The following is a 22,704-nucleotide window of genomic DNA, read 5'->3' as shown; positions in this document are numbered from 1 at the left end:
AGGTGGAAATCTGAAACCTCGCCTATGCTTCTCTCCCAACGGATGTCGTTTGACCTGCTAGGTACTTCCAGCAGTTTCTGTTTTTATCACTTTGATGTTTGCAATGTGCCAAATTGGTTGTTCAGTTTCCTACAACAGTCACTATACTTCAAAGGAACTTCATTATCTTTGAGACATCTTGCTTCACTTCCTTCCATCCAGCTTCCTGTTAAGATTTTATCCCAATCTCTTTATTTCACCTGCTCGTATTCAGTACAAGTGATGGCAATGTCTTCCTATATCCTAAGGCAAGGAACTCGCCATCAAGGTTAAGCCGGTACGGCAGGTGTGTTTCCACTCTCATTGCCTTCTGTTCCCTCCTAAAAACACAATAGGTTCTATTTGTTGTCACCTGCCATATCATCTACCTTTCTTTTCAAGGCATCATCTTTTATCAATTCCAGTATCTCTCTCAACTTAGCCCAGGGACAATGAGGGGGGAAAAATTTAAAGGAGATCTGAGGGGCAAGTTTTTCCACACAGGTTGTGGGTATATGGAACATGCTGCCACAGGAAGTGGTGGAGGCAGGTACATTTAAAATGTTTAAATGACATCTGGACGGGTTCATGGAAAGGTTGAGAGGGATACGGAACAAATGCAGGCAAATGGGACGAGGTCAGGTAGACATCTTGACTGGCATGAACAAGTTGGGCCAAAGGGCCCATTTCCATGCTGTATAACTCTATGACTCTAAGATCAATGGTAGCATCCCTTTTGGACATGACAACTATAGGCTGTATAGTACATTTAATCTCCAAGAATTTTGGAAACCTAATTAGTGCAAGTCAGTTGATCCTACCTGATCCACAAGGCACATTATCTGTAAATATAAAATGAATAATTGCACTTTTACTAAAATAAACTCAATTGTGATGAATATTTATTGAATTCTACTAAAGTAAGCACAAAATAGTGATACATTGGGTATATGTGATATTACAGTAAAACATTTGAAGGTCACATTTTCAATAAAACGTACTTTTATCATAAAGCATAACCTTTATACATATGCAAAATGCTACTAAAGACCTACTTTGCTAGTTACACAACTTCTAATCAAACATAATGTTTAAACACAGTAAATAATGATTACATGCATCAGCATTTAACAGTCAGAAACTGGAATAGTTCAGAACAAGCAGGAAGGCTTGAATGGAAGGAACAGCTAAAGAGACATCAAAATATTTCTTAAGGTGGGCTTTCAGACCATATCTAACACAGCAGCATCTCATATTTGGTGGTAATATATGGTTTAGTTTAAAAGGGAGCAAACACAAAACAGCAAACATCCTTTTCATTCTACTTTTTCCCCCTGTTCACAAGGAATATTTTGGGTTTTTTTGTTCTCTATCAAAAATGAAGACAAGCTTCCTTCGGGAAAATAAAATCTGCAAAAGGACACAATATCATTTATTACACTGTAAGATATGCAGTCAATTGGATTCAAAGTCAAATCCAATTGACTGCATATCCCTGAGGATTGACAAATATTACAAGGTCATACCTGACACCAAGTCAAAAGCTTTCCTTAATTTCATTTTACATGTCGTTTGTAAGTATAATTGCTTACCTGTGAAAGCATAAGAGTATCAGAGATTAATGTCGTCATGTTTACTTTTAGGCAAGGTTGACTAGGTGCTTAGTGATAATATTGAAAAATATAGTCTCCAATTTATTGAATTGTTCCAAGAGGGAAACTGCCTCCCAAAATAAAGAGATTAGGGTTCTGTTTCTCCCACTTTGGCAATATATTCTACCGTCCATTTGCTGTCAAAGAAAGTGTCTTTCAACAGCAAGTGCTGTACTCTCTCAGAAATGTATTATTATTCCATGGATGTGTCCTAGTTTTTTGTCCCAATCACTTCACTAGTTTCAATTACCTAATTTTGATATTACTGTGATACTACAGCTTATTTTATGGTCATGTTTAGTAGACTTTGTCTATTAAGGACATTGTTCAAAACAACAAAATGCCTATCTCAACCCACAGTTGAGTACTTAAAAAAAAGATTAAGATTTCTTAGAGCTATTAAAGAAGTGCTTAAAGGGAGAAAGCAATTTAAAAAAGGTAAGATTGCAATGCTGTAATTGTCCCCTTTTTCTCTCAGGCACTGTCATGCATTCAGTTTGCTGCAATTCAACTCTCCAGTCAACAGGTACTGCTCCTAGCCTAATAAATCCAAAATGAAAGCCACCAAACATTCAGAAGCAAGTCACTCGAGTCCAAAAAATGAAAGCAATCAGAAAAGCATCAATATGCTCTCAGAACAGAAAAAATAAAAATAAAAATCCATCAGAGCTACCTTGCCAAGGAGCATGTTTAAAATCCAAAATAGCACCATTCATCAGTGTCTCATATCCCGTGGCAGCACCTCTATCAGTTACCACAAGGAAACAATGCATTACATACTATTACAGTATTTCTATACATAAAATTTACAGAGCTAAAATATGAGGTTACATAGGCAATTGAAGATTTCAGACATATGTTATGAACTAACAAGCTTAATACATTGAAATAAAATGTAAGGGACTCTCAGCCTTTGTATGCTATTCGTTAATGATGAAAAAGTGACATGTAAAAGTTGAAACTCTTTGGTTATGCACTTCCAATGTAATAATGGAAGACAATGTTGCATGGTACGACAAGGCCTGAAGGCCCACCTGTATTGGTTGTAAGCATTGTTGTTCACACTTTGTACATATTAGTGTTCCAGTTTGGTAAAACTGCTGTTTGTGGTAATATTATCCATGATATAAATCAGCCAGGTTCAGAGTCCCCTCAAATTGTTTTATCTAAAAATTAAAAAATAAACAAAAACAAACTTGTAAGCTGTACCACCTCATCAAAACCCATACACCAAGTCAAAACACATGGAAGAAAAATGATTGAAAGAAAAGAGGGACTCCATCTTCTTTCAGCAAAATAGAAATCTGCATCCATTGGAGGAGTCGCGAGCAAGACTTCAGTTTTATTGTTCCCCAGCTTGAAGCCATTTTTTTTCCTGGTGGATGGTAGGAAGTATTCCCTTTAATGAAAATATAACATAATGCAATGTACAGCATAATTTCTCAATAAGATTTTTATACTACAACATTAAATACAGGATTAAAAAATATACAGCATCACTTAAAGATGAAACTTCACTTTCATAGTCATTGCAACATAGAAAACGCACAAACTATCCAATAATTATTCAGTGCCAATAACCTTATTTCTATAAGGACCCTTAACTTAGATCCCTCAGCTACTGAAAAATCTGTTTTCATCAGCCATGGTAACATAAGAAATAGGAGTAAGCCATTAAAACCCTTATGCCTGCTCCACTATTCAATAAAATTTTCAACGCCACTTTTCTGCATCAACCTCTTGTTCCTTGATATCTAAAATTCTAATCAGCCTCTCAGCCTTCTTGGGTACTGAATTCCAAAAATTCACCACTCTCAGAGTGAAGACATTTTTTTTTCCTGTCTTTAATGCCCAACCTCCTATTTTGAGACCGTGATCTCTGGTTCTCAACAACCCAGCCTCGGAAAATATATGCTTCTCATCTACCGTGTCAACATCCAATCTATACACAATTTAAACACTTCTAACCTGTCACCTCAATCTCTGTATCTGTAGATCAGTGTTTTTGTCTCCTCATAAGACACAGAACATTGTACCCTTTTAAAAGTTTTACTATTCATCCAATAATGTGTAATCAATAATACCTATGAATGGTACCAAACAAATCCTTGTTTTGTTTGAACACCAAGTGTTCCTCCATTCAGAATGTAGTTATTGCTATTACTTTTATCCTAAAATGCCTCACGTCACATACTGCTTTCTGAATCGTATCTGGCTCCTTTTTTAATCTCTTTGGATGAGCTAATTTATCTGTCATAATTTTGCTCATTCCCTCTGAACTATTTTAGGAATCCTCTATTCTTTGTTTATATCTCATCATTCAATGGTGGGAAGAGATTGTTAATGGCAAGCCTAGCATTTACAGTCCACTTCTAATTGTCTTTGACAAGCCAGTGATGAGCATTTTCAATCCTGGCAGTAAGTGAGGTAAAGGTCTTCCCACTACGCTGTTGGGCATAGGTTTCCATCCTGACCCAGCCATCAGAAAGGAATGGTGATGTATCTTCAAGTCAAGAAGGTGTGTGACTTGGGAACACCATGACCTGCAAATTTCTCACCATGTGCATGCTGGCCTTGTCTCTCTAGATGACAAGCTGCAAGTATAGGAAGCATTAAGCAAACCTCAGCAAATTGTTGCAGTGGATCTTGTATTCAGTACATCCTGTGGCCTGCCACAGGAGGTGAAATAAATTACTGTTCAGGTGAGGGATGGGGTACCAGTCAACTGGCTGGTTTGTCCTGGTTGGGTTGTACCTTGAGTACTACTGGCCCTGATCTGTTACCATATTGTGTGATTGGTCTAGTTAAGATCCTCCAGAATGTTGATTATGGAGGAAATTTCCCGATGGTTATACAAATGCCTTATGTGAGTGTGTGTTAGATTTCCTTTTGTGATGCAAGAAGATGCAATAACTCATCCTGAAGCAACTTACTGAGGCACTATCAACAACACTTCCCAAACTTTATCAATCCTTTCCCAGTGTCTGTTATTCTAGAATATTAACTATCATTTGATAACATTTTGGATGGAAATATTCAGGAAGAGTCATTCACATTACAGTTAACACAATATGCTACATTCTCTGTGGTTTAGCTCTTTAAACTTTGGTGATGAAATCACCTGGTCTGTGCTATTGAAAATCTTTACCTACAATAAGTTGGAAAAACATAGCTGTGCCAAAAAAAATACAACTGCAACCCAATCAATCTCCCAGCTTGCATCCTGGCACAGCATCATACTTTTTCTTTCAATAGTTCCCATTAGAGAAATCCTGTGGACACAAGCCAGATTCCTTCTGAAACTTTTCAATACTCTTTGCTGAAACATCAGAAGTTACACTTAGAATCTACTGACATCTCTTGAACGGAAAGATGGATGGATTTGGAGAATGATAGTTTCCATGTTAATTCATTCTCATAGATTTAAGCATAGAGTGCATCAAATACATAGTGGCATGCAAAAGTTTGGTAACCCCTGGTCAAAATTTCTGTTACGGTGAATAACTAAGTGAGTAAAAGATGACCTGATTTCCAAAAGGCATAAAGTTAAAGATGACACATTTCTTTAATATTTTAAGCAAGGTTACTTTTTTATTTCCATCTTTTACAGTTTCAAAATAACAAAGGGTCCGAAGCAAAAGTTTGGGCACCCTGCATGGTCAGTACTTAGTAACACCCCCTTTGGCAAGTATCACAGCTTGTAAACACTTTCTGTAGCCAGCTGAGAGTCTTTCAGTTCTTGTTTGGGGGATTTTCGCCCATTCTTCCTTGCAAAAGGCTTCTAGTTCTGTGAGATTCTTGGGCCGTCTTGCATGCACTGCTCTTTTGAGTTCTATCCACAGATTTTCAATGATGTTTAGATCAGGGGACTGTGAGGGCCATGGCAAAACCAGCTTGTGCCTCTTGAAGTAGCCCACTGGATTTTGAGGTGTGTTTAGGATTGTTATCCTGTTGTAGAAGCCATCCTCTTTTCAGTTTTTTTTTTACAGACAGTGTGATGTTTGCTTCCAGAATTTGCTGGTATTTAATTGAATTCATTCTTCCCTCTACCAGTGAAATGTTCCCCATGCCATTGGCTGCAACACAAGCCCAAAGCGTGATCGATCCACCCCCCGTGCTTAACAGATGGAGAGGTGTTCTTTTCATGAAATTCTGCACCCTTTTTTCTCCAAACATACCTTTGCTCATTGCAGCCAAAAAGTTCTATTTTAACTTCATCAGTCCACAGGACTTGTTTCCAAAATGCATCAGGCTTGTTTAGATGTTCCTTTGCAAACTTCTGATGTTGAGTTTTGTGGTGAGGACGCAGGAAAGGTTTTCTTCTGATGACTCCTCCATGAAGGTCATATTTGTGCAGGTGCCAATGCACAGCAGAACAGTGCACCACCACTCCAGATTCTGCTAAATCTTCAAACGGGGGTTTTGATTTGCCTTTCTAGCAATCCTACGAGCAGTTCTCTCGGAAAGTTTTCTTGGTCTTCCAGACCTCAACTTGACCTCCACCGTTCCCGTTAACTGCCATTTCTTAATTACATTACGAACTGAGGAAGCAGCTACCTGAAAACGCTTTGCTATCTTCTTATAGCCTTCTCCTGCTTTGTGGGCATCATTTATTTTAATTTTCAGAGTGCTAGGCTGCTGCTTAGAGGAGCCCATGGCTGCTGATTGTTGGGACAAGGTTTGAGGAGTCGGGGTATTTATAAGGCTTTGAAATTTGCATCACCTGGCCTTTCCTAACGATGACTGTGAACAAGCCATAGCCCTAACAAGCTAATGAAGGTCTGAGACCTTGGTAAAAGTTATCTGAGAGCTCAAATCTCTTGGGGTGCCCAAACTTTTGGATGGTGCTCCTTTCCTTCTTTTTCCACTCTAAAATTGTACAAAACAAAAATAATACACTAATCTTGCTTAAAATGTTGAAAAGAATGCTTCACCTTTAACTCTACGACTTTTGGAGATCAGTTCATCTTCTACTCACTTAGCTATTCACAGTAACAGAAATTTTGACCGGGGTGCCCAAACTTTTGCATGCCGCTGTAGTTGCTGTGTACTGCATGACCTGAATGTTGGAAAATACTGAATGAACAAAGTTTTAAGTGGATCTCCTGTTTGTTTACTATTTGAGAAATTTGTAATGCTTCCAAGCAGTAAATAGAGGCAAGATTCTCAAACTTTTCTGACAATTTTGCTTCCACTTTCCAACAAAGGAATACTTCATGTATGTAGTACAATTTGCCAGGCAGTGAGTAAAAGCAAGAGGCCTCAGACCTTTGCTTCCAGCATTCATACCCGAATTCTGATTGGGCCACATTCAAATCAATCCTGTCAGGCCACATCCTGTCCTGGAATTGGACCCCAGCTTCATTTCCAGTACTGACATTATTTACATGCAGGCTCCTCAGCCTTCAATACTAGGAATGGATATCCATTGTAGTACTGGAGTTGTTAAATCAACAAGTGAAATAATGGTTCAAAAGAAAATACTGAAGGTGCTTGCACAGATCATGCACATCGTATTTACAAGACACTGAGGAAAATATAGCTCCCATGATGTAGGATTCTGTCACAGCAAGGGGAAGTACTTGTTTTTTTTAAATCACTGAAATCAGAACAAATTCTCTCCTTTCATACTTGTAGGGACAATATGCTGGACACTAACTGTTCCTGTTTATTACTACTGATTTCAATGTGGGATTATATGTGCTGCCTGGCCTCTGGAAAAACAGTAACAATGCACATCCCGAGGTAGCTGACTGTATCCACCTCCCTCAGCCAATGAAACAAAAATTCACATGGGGAGCTATGGTGGGGGAGGGGAATGGTGGAGGAGTAGTGATGCTAGTTGGGACTAGAAAAGGAAAACCTCAACTAGTAATTATTGAGTTTATGGAAAATTCAGAAACTGCTCAAACTTCATTTAGTTTCAAGCAATCTTTAATTTCCTAGATGCACTTACTGCCCTTTTGCAGCTTTCCTAATCCTATTTTAAAAACAAAACATTCTTTGGTTATTTCTTTACCAAAGAACTTTCAGAAGCGGGTTCAAACAAGGCCAAAAATGGGCTTCACTCTTTGGCGCTGTTGAATGAAGGCAGGGAAATATGTTGCAGGGAGTGGGAAAAGATGTATACAAATTGGGAAACAATTTCCTGGAATGGTTTCCAAATGTTCCAGGCTTTTTAAAAAATGCCAATGAAATCTGCATGGAACAGAATTATTCTATTCCCTTGCAACTGACCATCTTATGACAATTTCTGCATGCAAAGTACAAAGAGTTCAGTGAAAATGTGCCTAATTCAATAATCATCTATGAAAGAGAAGTTATGGGTTTGTAGCTAATTTACAACTGAATAATGAAATCTGGGCTAACATCCAAGAGGAATTGTGCAGTTCCTTCCAGCTGCAAAAATATTTTTTTCTTGAACACTTCACATTTAAAAAGGATTTAAAATCCCATACGGTCCCATTGGATATTTAATTCCTCAAATGGAAAGAAAGTATAGCTCGTTACACTGGTACAGTACAATGTCTTAAAACCAGAAAAACAAACATCAGTTTGTTTAGGGAATTGTACCTGAAGAAGCTTTGTCCTCAATAGCATACATTTAACACTTGGAATAACCAGAGTTTTAATGAATAAATTGTGAACCTGAGCATCATAACACACTATGAATAAAAGTGTGTAAATGTATACAAATTCCAACTATTTTTAATATTTTTTTATTTTTGGTGAACTTAATGCTAATTAAAGATTATTAAACATCACAAAATAAAATTCTCTCCCCCCAAACAAGTTGTGGTCATATAACAAAAAAGTTACAACAAATTATACCAATTAAAATTGGTTATCTTTGATCACCTACATTAAGACATTCTGGTCTGGTTTAGCAGTAACATTTTCCCTCATGCCGCTGCAAATATTAGGCAAGTCTTTTTTTTAATAAATTAAACCCCCTGGCAATGAATTTCCAGGGTATTCACCTGCTCAAATGTCACTATATTTTTTTTATATAAAAGTCACTGAATGCACTGGAGAAAATGGAATAGGTATTATTTATTTATTTTATTGGGACACCGAAAATATGCTGATTAATGATCCGCTTAAATTTATGCACGAGAAGTGTGAGAATATTTATGAAACTTCACTTGAGTTATGTTATCAGAAAGTTCTCAAAGTAACCTGTTGGTCTTTTATTTAGAGAAATATGCTACACTGAGTTCCCCTGTGGTCAATGAAAATGAATAAGCACCATTTCAGATGTTGATTTTAACATTTATCCATAAATTTAAACGAAAATAAGAGATGTATAATTGGTGACTGATTTGTTATCTGCTGTTTCATACAATCACCCAAAATTAAAGCCCAGTAAATGAACAGAACTGTTGAAATTCTGACCTACCAGGCAAGAAATACATGCAAGTATACAAGAATGTATCTTACTATGTATCGTTCATGTAACTGAATTTAACCAAGAGTCAACTAAACTTGTAATTTTTGCCAAATGAAATGGTTTAATATAATTAACTTTACTATTAACAGAATTGAAATCCTCAGAATTTTTTTTCAGCAAAAAACAAACTGCTGCAGGAACCTAGCGAGTCAGGCAGCTTCTTTGGAGGGAAATGGACCCAAAACATCAACTGTTCATTTCCCTCCAAAGATGCTGCCTGACCTGCTGAATTCCTCCATAATTTGTTCTTTTTTTTCCTCCAGATTCCAACATCTGCAGTCTCTTGTATCTCAGATTTTTTTTTAAATGCATTTATTTGCAGACTGGATAACGTAGATGGATGCCTCGGCCAAGACTCTTTAACACTGGAGACTGCCTTGTCTAGAAATACCCAAACAAAACACTGAGCCAATCACTGGTACATCCAAAAAGTGACAGCTACAATAGTTTAAATGTTCACACTTAGATGTCTTACCAAGAGAACACTTCCATCCTTGTGTCTGCTCTTCAGCAGTCTCCAGATGAGATGGGTGACACCAGGTCAAAACTTTGCCAGTCCTTAGAAAAAAGGCAAATGTATTTTTGAAATATCAAAATAATAGCAAAAAGGAATAAACTGACATTTTACACAACTGGAAAAGACAGATAACACACATGGACGCAATTTAATCATATGCAAATATTAGCAGCTGTTGCCAGCACATTGAGATGCAACAAAGATTTCATGCACATTCAGATTTTATCAGGTTCAAGCATTCAGTTGCAGGGATAGGATAACATGAAGTAACAATATTTCAAAACTAATCCAAGAACATTGAAAAAGTCAATATAAGCAAATTAAAATAATTCATGGTTGGAAGAGATGTGAATCCTTCTGTTTCAGGTAAAGAATTCCATTAAACATTGCACACTTCACTTTGTATGATGTCTCGGACACCATCATCACAGCATTTCTAACCAACATCTTATGTAGTTTACCAGTACCTCTGTTTTTTCAATTTAGTTCTTTACAATAAAAAGATCAATAAATAAATAAAAACAAGGTGACAATAGGAGAAAATATTAATCTTAAAAAAAATCATTTTTGCCAAGTGGCACCCAATATCTTAAAAGTATTTTTATGTCTGAGGAAACAATAAAAGCCAAATACACCTCCTCGCATTAATTTGGCAAAATACTGTTATGGTACTTACTTTGTACACATTGTCTTCTCACAATATGTAGTCAAAAATTAACAAATGAAACAATCTTAATGGATCCAAAATACAGAAATACCAAGTAAATTTCCATTAGGAAATACCCCATTACCTCATGTAGGTAAAAAGCAAGGGACTCCTGTACTTGTTGTGAAGGACATTCCACAAATGTTTTTGTTACAAATGTAAACAGTGATAAGGACAATTGCCTAGCTCACTGGAGTAGTGCCAACTTAGCATATGGAAAATATGCTGCACCTGCATAGAGTAGCGTAATGGACTTGTATCCAGACACAAGTTTGAATCTCACCACAGCAGTTAGAGATTTTAAATTCAAGTCTAAATAAAGGGCCTGGTAACCATTGGGCTCCTGGATTGTTGTAAAAATCCATCTGTTCACTAATATCCATTAGGGAAGGAACTTAGCTGTCCTCTCCCATCTGGCCAATAGGAGACACCCATGTGGTTTACTTTTAACTGGCATTTGAAATGCTTACGTAGCAAGCTTCCTAGTTCAGGGTCAATTAAGGATAGACAGAAAATGTTGGCTCAGACAGCAACATCCATATCCTGTGAATGAATGAAAAAACATGGACAACTTCCTGTTAAAGTTAGCCATCAAGCTGCTTTCTCAGCATTTGCAATAGAAAACTTAAACATATAGTGCTTGTAGCAATACAGGTTATTCTTGAGAAGAACAAAACATTGTTGTTGCATTGAGGTTATTTCCAGAATATTGTCACAGCAGTCCAGCCACTTATCTCTTGGCCTGACAATGTAAAAATACATAGGATAGCATTTTGCTAGATAAAGCATAGGGACAGCATAGTAAAGATGAAGACTGCAGCTGCAAGTGAATGTCAATGCAGTAGAGCTTTGGTTGAAATAACATCACTGGTGTAATATGCAGTCACTTAATCTGAAATTGAGACACAAGGCGTTGAAGTCAAAGAGGACATACTGCAGTGATATTTCTCTCCACAGAGCACGTTGGTGTAAAAACAGGTGGCTCTTGAGGTCATGTGTATAGGGTTTTTCCATTTCTAACTATCCTCCCCAAACTGCTCTTGTTCTTTGTGGGGAGCCGTGTCAACATTAAGGTCACAGAGTCAGAAACCTAACCTAGGGTCAAATACCGTGCTAGGTTTGTACACAATATGGTTCGGCCTGAGATAGTTGACAAGTCAGTTAGAAAATGGAACAAGTAGAAATGTACAGTCAGGGATGAAACAACAGCTTTGATTTTATCAGTGCTTAACCAGAGGAAATTATACTTCACTCAAGAATGACTATCAGACAAGCTGTCTAATAGTAGAGACAGTGAAGGGTTTTAAGGAGATGCTGGAGATGAACGGGTGCGTCTAGGCAGTTTACATGTAGAAGCTTATCCTGTGTTGGAGAGGACATCATCAAGTGGCAGCAGTGAGGGAAGGATGTGGGGGCTGGAATGGAGGTAGCACTACAGAAATTATGAAGGCAAATTATTACAAGTTGTATACTGGCTCCAGTTGGATAAGGGGGAAAGTAATTCAAAAGTAGGGAGGTTATGTTTCAGATACAAAGAGCATTAGTGAGACCACATGTGGACTAATAGAGGGATTAGATGGTTGTAAAACTGGAGGAGGTTACAGAGCTAGGTGCAAGTCAGATTTTAAATTGTATTACTGGATGCTTTAAAGGCACATTGTGCCTTGTGGGCTACTGAATTGTGCAGTGACCCACCCTCAAATTAAACTTTATGGGGGTTGTGCTTGGTAGGCCAACAAAATGCTACTTTTCAGGTGTGGCTAAGTTTCTACACCAATTTACTTTATTCAAGATTTGCCATTTAGCAGCTTGGCATTCAGGAAGATGTACAGAATTAAATATTTCAATGAGTGTCTACTGTGCATTGCTTTCATTTTAAAAACAGCAAATAATCTTGATCTGCAGTAAAAATAGGCTTCCCAGATAACAAAAAATCCAAGTACCTTCACGTATTTCTTCAGATAATCTCAACCTATAAAGGGATATTATTTTCAGTGCAAATTTTATCATATAAAAGAATATTGTGCAAGAAACTACACTGTATTACATTTGGCCTACCCTCATTCCTTTTGAAGGCAAAAGAATGTTTTTTTTGCAAAACACTCCTTTCAAAGGATAGTGTCAGTCTCCGAGGTCAAACAAGGACGAGTACAAGAACAGACGTGATTCCTTCCAATATAACTAAGCATCCTGGGTAATGGTTTCAGGCTGCAGGTGGAAGGGAACATTTATATTGCAGCTCTTCAATCTGGTTTTGTGCCAAGATTGTAGATGCTGCTTTCAATTTTAAAAAAAACTAAAATCTTGATTTAGATTAGAAATAGGCTCCTCACACATCAGAAAAAAATTTCATGAAACATTCTCATATTTATTGTACTCCAAGTGTGTACAATGATATTATTTTAAGTGCCAGTTGGTCAAGCGCCTTTCCGATTTTTTTAGATGAGAAATCAAGAAGTGTTTTTTGAATTTACATAAATTATAGTTTTGTGTGTGAAACATCATTGAAGTTAGTCACCTTTTATTTTCAGTGCAAATCTGATCATAAAAGGCATGTCCTTCAAGGGAGTATGTTCTCAGGAGAAAATTAACCAAGCATTCAGTTCACTTGCAGTTGTATTGTTAGACATTTAGCTTAGACACAGCTTTGATTATAAATTTGGTCACTCAGCACCCATTTTTCAGAGACAAACTGGTCTTCTGAACCCCAACACTGGCAGACAATAGATTCACATTTCTGCTGAAAAAGATGGTCTTGCAGTGCCCTCCCTGAACAGATATTCAGCCACTTGCATAATATCTTAATGCGGGAAGTCCCAACTGCTAGACTGGTTGACCTTTGAACAGCAATCTACCCTAAGGAAAACCATGCAGTTAATCTGTTGGTTACCAACAAGTTTTTTGAAATACATTACCTAAATACTGTTCCTACATTTCAAAAATTACATCTCCTCTACCCCAAACATCGGAACTGTCATGCACTCCCCTGCTAACAAAGCATCCCACTGGCTTTCAAGTGCTCTCTGACTTACAGTACCCATCCTTCATCCATACTCAAAGTAGTCTGGTGGATCTTTTGCTGGCTGTTCTTGCCACAATGGCCCTACCAAAGTGAGCTTGAGGCCCAATTCTGGGGATGAAAATGCACCTGTTCACCTAAATTTCCAGAACAAAGGAGAATGTCTATACTTTTCCATGTTAAATACCTAAATGTAAACATCTTTTAGCACCACAAAACTTCCATCCTCCCTTTCACATTTATATACCCTATTAGTTTTGTCCTAGGATATGATTAGCAATGGCAAGTAGCATATAGCTGCAAGCCAGAGATTGGGCAGTCAATACAGCAACAGCTTAAGCCTTATTTTTCTGCAGAATTATCAAGCACTAGTTGGCATTAAAACTTGAGCACTGTACAACTATAATAGGTAAAAGGAAGCAATTTCAGCTTTACTCTACAGTCATGGTGGCTGCCTTAAATTGTGCTTGCCAATGTAACAGAAAGCTGGATTAACATAGCTCAATAGATTTAAAAGTTGAAATTGTGGATTAAACTGTACAGCAAACACACAGAATAACTGATCACAATCCAGATTTTTCAATGGAAATTTAGTGCAAGCCTTTATTATCATACAAGGAACTAACACTCAATCAGAGAGACCTTCCAGAGAGAACTTAAGAAATACGCTTTTCCAAGCAAAGGATTGTAAAAATCTGGAACCCCCCCCCCCAAAAAAAAGCAATAAATCCTAGTTCAGTTAATTATTTTAAACTGAGATAGATAAATTTTAACTAGCCAAGAGTACTGGGGGAAAATGGAACCAAAGCGGGTGAATGTAGTTAGAATGCAGATCATTCACAATCTTGGTGAATGGTGGAACACACTTGACGGTCTGAACCACTTGGTCCTACCCTTTATCGTAATGAATGCTATTGGGATAGGGAATGTCATTTGTGCAACTTGAGAATGAATTAATATATACATAAATATGAATTTCAAGGAAATTTTGTTGGATTGCTTTCGAGGATTGGAAAGCAATATTCATTTGAGTTTAAAATGGAACAAGTTTATTTCACCTTGTGTAATTTTCCAAAACTTCATGCTCTGAACCTGAAATATTTGAGTATATTTAAAAACTGCTTAGTGCATCAAACCAAATCCATTTCCTACATGCTTTTATTGGCTTCTTCAGGTGTGATTAAGGAAGATAAAGATGTTGAGCACTGTTGAATATTCACAGAGAGGACTCAAAGACAAGCATTCTTGCTTTCATTTATTCTTGATTCACAGAGCTTCTTCTATTTTAATTTCTCCTCAAGGTCATTGGCATCTTTCCTATTAGAAATTCCTTTGAATCCCTGATATATTATATAAAAATCAGTCAAATACAAAAGATCCTATATGAGGAAGAGGGAAATTCTCCCAGTATCCTGGCTAACACTTATAACTCAACTTACATCACTAAAACACATCATAATTTATGGAGAGATGGATCATAATTTACTGGGCACTAATTGGCTGCAATATTTCCTACATTACTACACATCAAAAGTAGTTCATTGATGAGAAGATGCTTTAAAGCATCAAGAGATCTTTATTCCTAATGCAAAAATGAAAATAGTAATGTTAGAACCTTTACATCATTAATCTTGTACAGATTCCCAAATTCTGCAAAATATCAAAATTGATTTTTTTTGTTGTACTTTCATTGCACACTTTGTATAATGAAATGGGGAAACCCAATTTGGCAAACCTTGGTCTTGTTAAGTGAAGTTTGCCAATAACATCCATCCATGTCACCAAAAGAAAATCCTGCTGACTGACACAGATACTGATTCAGCTGATGGCATTTGTGTTGAGGAGGCAGGAAGGAGGCACACAGCTGATTATGTTCCAAATTTCTTCTACCCTCCAGATTTTCAAAATGAACTTGCATGACTCAATGCTATTACTCATCATGAATGCAGGATACAGGAGAAGTCAAATAATCATGGTCATGTTGTGGTTATATTACTGGACTAGTAACTTATAGCCATGGGCTAAACCAATTGTAATTTTTATTTGCCGGAAACACCCAACTGCTTTAATAATGTTGTTCAGGGAAGAAAAGCACATGTCCTTCTAGGATATCCCTAAATGTAACTGCAGACATAGGTGCATTTTTCATAATATATAAGCATAGAAAAATAATTTGATTGTTGATGGTTGGTTAATATTTCTTTAACTTTGTACAATAGAAGAGTGGCAAAGGATAGTCTGCCATGCAGGATTTAAATCAGTTTAGATCTAATTGAGGAAGAACATTATCCATTTCAAACTTTTAAACTTGAAAAATTTACCAATTGTTGCTAAAAGATGCAACAAGTATATTCTTAAGCACAACAATAATAAGTAAGGCCTTAATGAGCTTTTAATCTTATGTCATTGTTTGCTTTGCAAGAATCTATTAACAAAATTCATGTAAGAGTTTTCCTAAATAATTTACACAATGTGCCTTTTTCCTAATACCTTATACATTGAGGAAAACATAGGCTACTAAACCATCTATCATTACCAACAATAAAGTTCAGGCCATAAGTATTATCTGTTGCACAGCTAATTTCACCATTCATCAACGAATGGGCAGAATTGTTTCAAATATTATCAGGCCTCAGTTTCTGCCAAAATTACCCACCACTCTGGAAACAACCTGGAGATGAAAGCTAAGTGCCAGCTTCTTTGTTCCACAGCCAACTGTATTTTTATATCGATTTCCCTGTTTCCATTTCACACTAGTTTGAGGTGCTCCTGAACGTGTTTTTGCTTAAAGTTCAGAACATTTGTTCAGGTGCCAGTTGGTTTACCCTTGCCCTTGCCATTCCAACTGTGCCAAACCACATTCCGGAAGTCCCACATTCTGAAACTTCTCTGTTCTCTCCAATTCCACCCCCCCTCCAATGAGATGTCTAAATTATTTTAGCCATGAGTCCTAGCTGCTGCTCTCTGTACCAGGCATGAACATTGAATTCTCCAACTTCTAGTAAACTGTTCCCCTCTGTTCCTGTTCTCTTTCCCCTCCTCCACCCTTTCGACCTGCCCATCCTCCTACTGGTTCCCTTCTCCCGCTATTCACATCTACCCTCCCCACCTCCGTCCCCCGATTCTGTGCTCCACCTTCCTCTCCTATCAGATTCCATCACCTTCAACCCATTGTCACTTCCATCTATCACCTCCCAGCTTCTGATGCTATTCCCACTCTGCCCTCCCCCATTTGCCCATCACCTTTCCTAACCTGGATCAAACTATAGCCTGCTAGCTCTTGCTCCATCCCTTCCCTCCACCTTTTTATACTGGCCATCTCCCCTCTCTTGGTCCTGAAGGGTCTTGATCTGAAATATCGACTGTCCATTTCCCTCCATAGATGCTGCCTGACCCACTGAGTTCCTCCAGCGCTTTGTGTGCTACTCCAGATTCCAGCATCTGCGGTCTCTTGTCTCTTGGATAACGTTCCTGGTTTCTCCACAAAAAGTACAATCGAGATCACTCTGCTCCTGAAAAATTGCAAGCCCATCTCCGACACCTCCTTCCTTTCTAAATTACTTGGATGCAGTGCCACCTACCAAATCTGGGTTACCTTTTCAACCACAACATGTCTACATATTCTTGACCAGTTAAGCCTAAAACAATCATCCTTCATTCAAGTTATGACCCCTAAATCCTTGCTGTTCCACCAGTGCCTCACTGGTCACCAATGTCAGACTCAACTTTACTTTCTGCAACCTTGGTGTCTCACTGACTCCATGACTCCGCTGTCACAGATTACTCATGTCCTCTGTAACACTATCACCAACCTAATCACAAACCATATGTTGCTAAATTATTCCTGGATTCAGTGTCACAAAAGATTTAAAGCTCATCAGAAAAGATTTAAATTACCTATGCTCTGATAATGTATCTTTCCAAAAGCCCCCCCCCCCCCAAACATCCCAATCTTCCCACATCACTCCATACTCCAACTTACTTTGCAAGAACACGTATCCCAGTTTCTTGAGGCAACTTCCCTTGTTATCATCTACTCAGCATTCACCCACATCACTTCTATTTTTATAAGACATCAGCTCTCTTCATATTTACAGTCAACAAATGCTCTCCATTCATTCAACACAACAGTTTCTTACATTCCATGCAAAAAAGGATTAAAAAAAAACACCAGCAAGATGCAAGGAACCAAAGATGTCCCTTCAGACAGCTTACAACTAACACATGGAGGAGGCAGTTCCAATGACAACTGGAGAAACAAAGGACTGCAGATGCTGGAATATCTAGATGAAGAACACAATGATGCTGGAGGCCTGCTGAGCTCCCCGAGCATCATGCTGTTTTTCATCCAAAGACAACTGGCATGGCCACCCACAGATCTGTTCTCCTGAACTGCTATTAAAGAATACTGTCTTCACCAACACCTGGTACCTCTTGCCACCTCAAATACAGACTCACTAATGTTCCTAGACTGCTTGTGCGGGTCCACGTTAGTGACTCAGGCTCATTCCAAGCTGCCACCACTAATCTCCACCTTAACTCGTTATTTCCTGCTCATTGCTACATTAGGGAGGTTACCAAAGTTCCATATTTGAGCTGAGAAGACTTCATCTACTTTTCCTTCAGCCCACAGGAACAGACTTGGTCATTTTCCCCAAACTGCAGACTTTATGGATTGCACTTCATACTTTACAGACACATCTCAATTAAACTTGTCAGGAACTGCTGGTCATAGCCCTGGAGGCTCTTCATAGTCCACTTGCACAAAAAAAATTTCTGGGTACTGTTCTTCACTGGTCTTAGTAGTGATTGTCCAGCAATTGAAAAAGTGTTGCTGCATTGCAGCTGTAAAGAGTTGGCTGCTGAAGTCGCAGCTGCTAGGCTAAATGCTTCTAGCTGTGAGAGTTGTAATAGATAACAGTATAGCACCACTGACACTATCATGTTACAAAGAGAAATCCTCAATGCTGTTCCATGAGTCTCTTAATTGAAGACAGCAGCTTTTCCAACTTTTTCCAAAAAACATTAGGATGATACACTGCACTGTTGATATGATTAAAATCTAGTGACAGTGGTTCCTAGGCCAGGAGTCCCTCAGCAATCAGAGAAAGGATCTACAACAAGTGATCAATCAATCCCTGCAGCATCAAATCACTGGCAAAGCTACCAGTGTTGCATTCTTGAATGGAGGATAGTAAAACTTTGTAATCGTACAATAGTATTTGCAGAGATGGTTTATGCAATGCAAGGGACTAATTTCATTTCTTTGGACTTACACAAAAATACATGTTCACATTTTGATTCAGAAATGATTGGCAAGTGATCTTTAATTTTGTATGGAATGGGGAGGCATGGATTGACACTGGACAATGGAAGGTGTGCAAACTATGCATGGCAATTTCTGTGGAATTGTTTGAGTAGGTGATGGTGGCTGTAACCTGAGCATTCCAGCAACAGTTCTGTTCTCTAGGTTTGTACAACCTTTCATCCTGGCCAATGTTATGCCAGGCTGAGGAGATGACCACTTTTCTGGAGACAGTGTTCATTGCATAAAGATAGCTCCGGAGCAGTTGAGTCACCTGAAGTACACCTGGCTTCCAGATCACTTTTACTGAACCTCTTCTGAACTACATTGTTTGGGCTCTTCATAGGTATCATCAGTCTGTTTTTATTCAAATAAAAGGGGGTACCTCTGCCCTCTGTGCTGCCAGGTGACAAGTCTAGTTGGAGGTGTGGAAGGATAAAAATTGCCAGGAAATCATCCACACAGCTACGGAAAGATATCTTTGTGGCTGCAGACAGGTGCACATCGATGGAATGAAAGCCCTTGCTTTTGACAAGCAATTCGTGAATGATCTTGGGGCACCTTGACTGACACGTGCAGGCAGCCAATGACAGCTGCATCTAGGGGCCAGTAAGCACCACAAAACCGAGTTCTTGTTCATTTGAGCAGACAACTTTGTCACCAAAAAGGTCAATCTTGGAAAATAAGGTATCATATTTGCATGTCTAACATATTTTTGTGCAGTGAACTGTAAGACCCTGCCTATTTTCTCCAGCAAAGTCCTAGAAGGGTTATAAGTCATAGAGGTTAATGGTTGTAATTACCATGACAGCCACTGGTCAAGTCTCAAAATTAGCTCTTGCAAATAGCAGGTTTTGTTTCAAATATATGCAACCATCTGACATAATGGTATGTGACTAAGCCCCTGTGACACAGTTGTTCAGATATAGAGCCTTCGTGGCAGGTCTGGCCTTCACCTGTCTGATGGTTTTTGTGCCTTTGCAAGTATGTGAGGAGCACACTACTGCTGGTCCTGAGGTTTCAAAAGTTGTTTATTGTATTCATTACAACATTACCAGAACCATGGTGATGTGACTGTGGATAGCTACAATATGCAGCAAATGTGGGTACCTCCAAAGTTCAGAAAGTGATTTGCAAGCTTCACAAAATTACTTCAAATTCTATAAAATTTCTCTGAAAGGTTTTCCACAATCTCCCCAAATCAAGATATGTTAAAAACCTTTCAGTGCAACTCAAGAAAGCAGCTGTGAGGCTGGAATATTTATTGCCAGATTTGTCTAGCAATTCCTCACCCCCTGCCCAACAGCGTTGCACTCCCATATAGGTTTCCCTGCCAAGTTTCAGGAATGCATGTGCAGTAAGTTAAGTCCTACACTCCTGGTAATGTGGCTCTTAATGAGCAGTCAACCCACCTATCCCAAAGGGTTTTCCCCACAGAAAAGCTGATCCAATTGTGTTAAATGTGGTGGTCAGAAAGTTGTTATTGAATTTCCAACATGCAAGCACTTTTAGCTCAAATATTCTTTATGCTCCCAAAGTTCAAAATCACCCCACATCTTTCTTTCCAAGCAAAATTATAGTAGCCACAGTCTTCAGCTACCAAGGCTTCCTCAAATCTCTCACTTCCCTACCTGCTCTCCCCCCCCCCCCCAAACAGCCCTTAAAATCTGTCACTTGTCCTAATGTTTCCTTATATTACCTTTCAAATTTTACTCCTGTGAAGCACCTTCAAACATTTCACGACATTTGCTAGATAAATACAAGTTGCTGCTGTTGTATTCACAATTCCTTCTTCACAGCAAGCTAATTTGCAAGTTGCAAACTCAGAACTTTTGATTTTGGTAGGGATACATCTTTAGTTTTTTTTTCCCACAACAGTAGCAAAGTAAATGACCAGAAAAAACATACATGCTGAATCAAATTTTGTGAAAAGGGCACTGAAAAATTGAGCTACAGTGAAATTTTAATTTCATATTCAGTCAGTCATAAGACTTTATTTACCCTTAAGTTGATGAGTCAAAAGTTTAAAAATAATTTAATGCTGTACAATTTACTGATTATTCACAGATGGTTAAAGAATCTGGTATTGCAATTGTAAAATTTATTTGACAAGTTAATAAGAAACAAAATGATTCTGGTAGCATGATTAAAACAAGTGGAAATATGGCAATTCAAGGGAATTTCAGAAAAGATGTGCTACAAAGCTGAGATAAAGCACACAGTGGAAGGGGAAACACAAGCACAGATTAGTTGGGCCAAATGGCCCCTTTCTTGGTATACATTCTAAGTAATTTAACTCTCAAGATTCGATTCTGGCTTCTTGAGCGTGCTTAATTTTAATTGTTCCACCACTAAGCTCCAGAATTCCCTTGTTAAACCTGTCTCTTTCATGATACTTCATTCAATCTACCTCTTTGACCAAGCTTTTGGCTATCTGCCCTAATATCTCCTGTTGTAACTCAGTGACAAATTTTATTTCATATTGCTTCTGCTAAGTACAATGGGATCTTTCACCATGTAAAAAAATACATAATGCAAATGATTAGCACCACTGAAGCCTCTACTGAAGGCAGATACCGCATTAGGAATTCACATTCACGTCAAAGATCCATGCTGTTTCACTACTCATATGGAGACACTGGATAAATTATTGCAAAATGACCTAATGGGTCTACTTGCTTGGGAAAAATGCAATGATGTGTTTGCTATCTTGAAAAAAAAATGTATATTTTCCAAAAGGAATTGAAAGACACCTGGAAATTCTGAGAGAAATTAATACTAGGTTTTGCTTCATTTCTTTGTCTGAATTTTACCTTACTTGCTGAAGGAGCTTGGACAATTAAAATCAAAAATCTGCATGAATATATTAAACTGTAATTCGTGAACACGATTAACCGCATACATTTTCCACGAAGGTGAACAAGCAGAAAGCATTGGTTTACAGCACTGTGCAAATAAGCATTTTACTCCTTTTGGTGATTTATTAACCACATATCCACTGAATCATTGCTGCACTTTTTTTGTCTGAAACGGTCAAATCTTACCCTCATCTGCATGCTTTTCTGGCAGAAGCGGGACCGCAGGCAGGTCTCCCCAGTTCCTAAGGTAGAACAAACTATAAAAAAGGGAAAGAAGAGTCATTTTAAAAAATAAATAGAATTATTTGCAACGTATGGAACAATGTTTTCAAGCACATCGTTAACCTCACGACTTCAATATCTTCAATACTAAGAAAATTAGTTATAAATGTCAGACAAGCGATATGTCTAATTTACCCGTCATAAAACACTTTCCTAAATCTGCAAAGTCTAAGAGAAAAATATAAATCGTTATATTAGGTTCAAAGACTGTTTGCAAGACTGAAAGAACAAAAGAATGCTTGTATGCATTGCACAGCACAATGCTTATCACGCTAGTCATTCAGTACTGGTCGAACAGAAACTCAATCGATTTTCTAAAATATCATTATTTTTAAAGACTGGACTGCAGAACAGATTGCTTCACGGTACAATACTTACAGACAAAGCCCTCTGCCCCGCTCCACCTTCGATCTACATAGAGATTTGCATGTAGCTCCCAAATAGGGAGCATTTTTTTCAAATGTGCAATAATGACTGAACTCCAAAAATGAAGTACAGTCAGCTTTTGAAAAGGTCCCAAAAATTCTGGTTTACTGTCTACCCTAGTGCCCGTAGTTGGACTGTATTGAACAATGAGCTAATTCTGTATCTTGCTGGCTTTAATCCAAAGCTTCAGTGGTGGTAGTGGTGCTGCTGCAAAGCCAGACTGCTTACTCTGCATTAATAATCAACTCAAACTCCCCCAGTCTAGGACAAAGAGCCAATCAGGGCGCAGAGAACCCAAATGCCACCGTTCAACCTAACTTGACTTTCCAGCCCAGCCTATCTCCGCCTTCAATTGGTCCGCTGACGTCACCTGGATACTATTTTGGAATGTTGCTAGCCTTGAAGGGCGAGGTGCGGAGTGGCGTTTGCTGTCAATCAGACGCCGGGAGGCTCCAGCAGGGTAGGATGCGA

General features: G+C 38.2%; 1 long non-coding RNA gene across 1 annotated transcript; it reads right to left on the bottom strand.

The window, feature by feature from the left end:
- Nucleotides 1-903: 903 nt before the first annotated feature.
- Nucleotides 904-22,457, bottom strand: LOC127572421 (uncharacterized). The gene is made up of 4 exons (XR_007956625.1): nt 22,186-22,457; nt 21,712-21,782; nt 9,596-9,678; nt 904-3,069 (listed from the first exon to the last, which is right to left on the bottom strand). It is a non-coding gene; the product is annotated as an uncharacterized LOC127572421 (long non-coding RNA).
- Between the last annotated feature and the right edge of the window lie 247 nt (nt 22,458-22,704).

The sequence above is a fragment of the Pristis pectinata genome, chromosome 7 (genome assembly GCF_009764475.1).
Source record: "Pristis pectinata isolate sPriPec2 chromosome 7, sPriPec2.1.pri, whole genome shotgun sequence".
In the NCBI taxonomy this organism is placed as follows: domain Eukaryota; kingdom Metazoa; phylum Chordata; class Chondrichthyes; order Rhinopristiformes; family Pristidae; genus Pristis; species Pristis pectinata.
The sequence above is the reverse complement of the archived record's forward strand: the minus strand, read 5'-3'. Positions and strand labels throughout refer to the sequence as shown.